Below are 6,000 nucleotides of genomic sequence, written 5' to 3' on the forward strand. Positions count from 1 at the left end.
CTAGAATAACGATTTTGAGGTTCATCCACGTTACGTGTGTCAATAGTTCATTTCTTTTCATTGCTGAGCGGTATTCTATTGAAGATATATACTACAATTTCTTACTCATGCATTTTTTGATGACTGTGTGGGTTGCTTCCAATAACAGTAACAGCAACAACTATAGTTACAAACCCCCAAACAAAAAGAAAACCCTTGTGTCATTTAGGAATTCTTTTGCCTTTAAGTAATAGCATATTTAATCAACATATGGACATTTATTGTGCCTTAACCAAAAAAAACAAAAAACAAAAAACTCTGAAGATACATACTTCCAGGGTTGGTCTAGCAGCTTAAACATGTTACAAGTGACTAGATTATTTTAATTTTTTGTTCTATCATCCTTGGTGTGTTGATTCTTCTCCATATGCTTGTGACCTTATGCTTGCAAGTTGACTTAAATTCCTGTTCACAGCAAGAAGGAGAGGAACAGGGCAGTTCCAGCATATTCTCTCCTATGTCTTTCTATAAGAAAGAAAAACTTTGCCAAAGCTCCCCAGCAGACTTCCCCTCATGTCTCACAGCTCTGAACTGTTACCTCACTGGCTCAAGAATAGCTGGGAAAGAGGGCAAAATTCTAATGATCAGCTTCCCTGAAACAATCATATTTCATCACTTGGGATGGAGTCCATTGTCAACCCAGACAAATTAGGGTTCTGTTAGCAGAGAGACAGAGGAATGGCTGATAGATATGGATCTAATAGTGTCTGCCATAGTACCTTCCCTTGATCTCTTTTTACTAATTTATATTTTGTTTCCTCAGGTAAGGGTTCTTCTTAACTTCTATCACCTCAAATATTTTTAAAGAAATGCAATTCTTCCAATGGCACTTGTATAGATATATACTATAAAATTTTTATTTGTTTGTTTTAAAAGAGACTGTAGATGAACAAAAGTCTACATTTAGGGCAAAATATAGTCACCAAAATATTTGTCTCTAATTGTGATATCCTGTTCATATTGAAGAGATGCTCTAGAAATACGATGATACCATTCCAATTTTACCATGTCCATGTCCCAGGAGGAAATGTTCCCAATTTTCTGTTCAACTTTTCCATACTTAGACCAACCATTTGTATATGAACCAAATATTATATTTAATATATACCAGCTGTATAAAAGTAACCTTGAATTTAAGATATGATAAGACTAAAAAGAAAAGCTTTTATCACAACTTCCTATGTACATTTTCATCAACTCATATGGTGCACATCTGGGTCTTTGATAGCTATGTGTTTAAAAAAAAAAAACCTAACAGATTCAAAATTAATTTTAAAATCCTGTGTTTTTCTCTAGTCATTTAAAAATACTAATATTATTAGCATAATCATAAAGCTATCTATGAAAGTAATTTGAAGATAGAGATAAAAGTGCATTCTTAAAATCTAAATGTTTTACATTAAAAAAATAATAATCTCATGGAAAAAGAAAACATAAAGAAGCTAATAATTATTGAACACTTAAGATATTCCAAGCAATAAACCTGGTGCTTTGTACACTGCCTGTGATATAGTCCTCTCCAAATATCATGAGAAAACTAAGAGGCAGAGGAGTTAAGTAATTTGTCCTAGGTCACATTTAAAAAATAAATCCAGTTCTGTGGATTTATCATCCAGATTTTTAAAATTAATGAAGAACGAACAACCAACCAACCAAACATCCCAATAAGCCAAATGAGTGCAAACCTTGATAATATTAGAGAACTCTTTATTTATGTTGGATAAAATAGAATCTAGGAAACCCAAGAAAACATAAAATTTAAATGTGGTGTATTTCTCCCACTTTATCATTATTGCCATCAGCAGTTTCTAATGATCTAACCTCTAGCAATGCTCACCTTCTCTTCCACCAAAGGCACATGCCAGATGAATTTAGAAAGGTTTAATTGAAGAAGATTTGTTCAATAATCAAGCAATTAGAATGGGCAGGAAAAACACAGAGTACTAGAAAAGCAATGTGAAAAATTCACTAGACTTTGAATCCAGTGAAAATGTAAAACTAACCTAAAACAAAAATGTCATACAATTTGGGCAGAGAAAGCACTTGAAGAATCATCAAAGGATTTAACCCCAGTGAATTTTATGAGGCACTGTCAGGCAAAAAGGAACTATGATAAAAGAATAGACAATAAGAGTGAGAAAAAGGGTGAGGGGGAGTGAAAGTATATGCTGAAAGAAAAAAAAGAATAAAGGGACTGGACTGTGTGTATAATAATGGGAAAATGAGGCTCTTTTCATACAGATGGCGATCAGTGGCCAGAGCTTTGAATACAAAGAAAAGAAGTGTGATGATGTAATTATAAAAGAAAGTTAATGGATAGATGAGAAAAGCCTTACCATGGTCAGAGTAACAGGAGGACAAAGCCACCTTGGAGGAGGCCTTTAGGCCAAGTGCATAGCCAAGGAGCAGGTCTGTGCTGTGCAAACTGAACAGCAAGTAACCTCTGAGGCAGAAGTCAGTGTTTGTGTGAGTGTGTGTGTGTGTGTGTGTGTGTGTGTGTGTGCGTGCGTGTGTGTGTGTGTGTGTGTGTGTGTGTGTGAGTGTTTTGGGGTGGCGGATGGGGGTGTCTTAAGGCATAAGAGAAACAGAACACATTTTTCTGGAACCTCAATTTTACTTTCCGGTAATCAAAATATCATTGCTAATTATCCTATGGTAATAGAATGTCAAATTCACAAGAATTTTTAAGATAAATTATTTTTCCCAACTTTACTTAGATATAATTGACATATGACATTGGGTAAGTTTAAAGTATATAATTTTGATTTGATACACTTACATATTGCCAAATGCTTACCATAGTAAGGTTAGTTAACACTTCCATCACTTTAGATAATTACCATTTCTTTTTTGTGGTGAGAACATTTAAGATTCACTCTTCTAGCAACTTTCAAATATACAATACAGTATTATTAACTATAGTCACCATGTTGTACATTAGATCCTCATGACTTACTTGATAACTGGAAGTTTGTACCTTTTGATCCCCTTCACCCATTTCACCCACCCTTCCACTGCCCACTCCCTTCCTATCTGGCAACCACCAATCTGTTCTCTTTATGACTCTGTTTTGTTATGTTTGTTCATTTGTTTTGTTTTTTAGATTCCACATATAAATGAAATGATATGGTATTTGTCTTCCTCTGTCTAACTTATTTCACTTAGCCTAATACCATCTATGTCCATCTATGTTATCACGGACGGGAAGATTTCATTCTTTCTTTTATGGCTGCATAATATTCTTTAACCATTCATCTATCAATGCCCACTTAGGTTGCCTCCATAGCGTGGCTATTGTGAATAATGCTGCAATGAACATACGGGTGCAAATATCTTTGTGAATTACTGTTTTAGTTTTCTTCAGATAAATACCCAGAAGTGGAGTTGCGGATCGTATGGTAGTTCTATTTTAAATTTTTGAGGGACCTCCATACTGTTTTCCATAGCAGCTGTACTAATTTACATTCTCACTAATAGTGCACTAAGGTTCCCCTTTCTCCACATCCTTGCCAGAACTTGTTACGTGTTGTCTTTTTGGTGACGGCCATTATGACAGGTGTGAGGTGATATCTCATTGTGGTTTTGATTAGCATTTTCCTGATGATTAGTGAACATATAGCTTTTTGATTGAAAAGAAATATGATCTCACAGATAAGACACTGATTCACATTATGCATTTTAAAACCCAAAGAGGCTGGGACGGAATCACTATCACATTCAAAATTCTTCAACAGCTCTGCACAGATGCAGAATGAAATTAAAAATCCTTTTCTTAGCACAAAAAGCCATTGTGCCTGCTTTTTACCCTTGTCTACTCTTGTCCCTTCTCCTCACTTGCCCCCTGAGACTTTCCTTTTTCAAAATTACAGTCTTGGGGTTTCCAGAATTTGTCATGCCCATAGTGTCTCCTCTGCCTAGACTTGTTAACCTGGGGGAAGTTTTACTTGTTCCTTCCAAGCTCTCACTGCACTTTGCCTATATCCCATTAAGGAAAATATCTCCATGTATTTCTCTGAATAGTTTTCTCTTCATGAGATTCTAAGCTCCTAGAGAGTAGGGACCAATTCTTTTCTTTCACTAGAGGCCTCACAGAAAGTATATCACATATGGACAGAACCTAATAAATATGTATGGAATACATGTACTTTAATAAGTGAATTAGGCCATCTAATACAATATTTGAATATAGGTATGGGATAAAACTTATTAAATAAAACTTTACTGCAAACAAAAGCCACAATTCATTGAAGTAATATGCTGGAAGAAAGGGATATAGAGTTAAAAGAAAATTACATAAGTACTAATCATATGTCACATTTTTTCCCAGAACGCTTTAGGGACATGTTTTAAAAACTTTAAAGGAGCTCTTCCCTTCAAATCAAATCCCACTGAGAAGTGTAAATGAATGAAACTGAACAATACAAATTTTCTCCAATGCATGTGGGTGAGGCAGTTTTAGGGTTCTAGCGAGAAAAGCAAATGAGAGACGCACTGTCAAAGACACAGAAATATAGTAACTTACTTTTACATGGGACTTTTCAGCTTATAAATTGGTCTGACATTGTGTCATTTGAGCCTCACACACAGTGTTAAAGTTGGCAGGGTAGATACTATCCCAATTAACTAAGTCAAGGAAAGCTTAAGTGACTTGCCCAAGTCTTGCCAAGAATTGCTCTCACTGCAGTTATATACTGTAGCTACTCATTAAAACCAGGTCCCTAGGATATACAGCTGATCCTCTTGTGTAGAGTTGCCATTTGAATACACAAATACACACACACGCACACACATATATGTCATGGTAACCCTGGAAAGCTCCCAGTGGCATTCCTCAAGCATAGTAATTGCATATCCCCTGGGCGCCCAGCTCTTTCTTCTTTGCCCTACTGCTATGGAATATGCCCAGACAAGCTGTTTCCCAGTCTTGCTGATTCTAGGGCAACAGAATTTTTAGTTTCTTGTTTTTTTTTTTTTAATGTAAGGTCTACACAATCCAGATATCCCTCTATAAATGCCTAGATGGAATCTTTCACTTGGAGTTTTATACATATAAGAAACTGTTCAAAACCACAGGTCTTACAATGTAACATGGGAATTTCACACATTTAAAAAACATAGAAATTCATAAACAACAAAAAAATTAAGAATTCCAAGGAATTAGGGCCAACTACACAATTGGAGGGTGCCACCTCTAAGACCACCCTCATTTCTGACACCAATTACAAGATCAGGGTGTTCCCAAAACCACTCTCAAGTTTGATAATTCTCTAAAAGTACTCATAGAACTCATTGAAAACTATTACACTCACAGTTACAGTTCATCACAGGAAAAGGATATGAATTAACTGGATTAAAATCAGCCAAAGGAAGGGACACATAGAGCAGAGTCCAGTAAGGTTCCAAACATGAAGCTTGCATTGTCCGCTCCCCATGGAGAAGGATGTGTTACTTGCTCAGCGTTGATGTGTGACAATATGCATGAAGTACTGCCAACCAGGAAAGCTCAGCCAAGTTTGGGAATTCAAAATTTGTCTTAGGACTTCATTCTGTAGGTATTATGGATTGACCGACGTCCCACATGGTTACTCTCATTCTCCCGCTTGACTGACACTGGATGATCCAAAGTCCTCACCCTAAGTGACACTGCTGGCCTGTCTGGCATGTCCAGCCTGTTTCCTAGGACAGTTGAGTGTGGCTGGTCACACCCTAAGTCTAGTGTGACCAGTCCCCACACTCAACAAGGACACTTCTATCGTGTATGACATAGATTACTTCCTAGAAACTGAAGGCTAAATCCAGACCTCTCCTTGGGCAAGACCAAATTCTTTACTACCTAGGCCACAACCAGTCTTTGGTCAAGGCTCTCCTACAGCAAAACAATCAAGTTTGAGCATCTCCACTTAATATAGCATTTATGACAGACAGAGAAATAGTATCATTATAAATATGCCTAACATTTGG

The sequence above is a fragment of the Globicephala melas genome, chromosome 9, assembly GCF_963455315.2.
Source record: "Globicephala melas chromosome 9, mGloMel1.2, whole genome shotgun sequence".
Lineage (NCBI taxonomy): Eukaryota > Metazoa > Chordata > Mammalia > Artiodactyla > Delphinidae > Globicephala > Globicephala melas.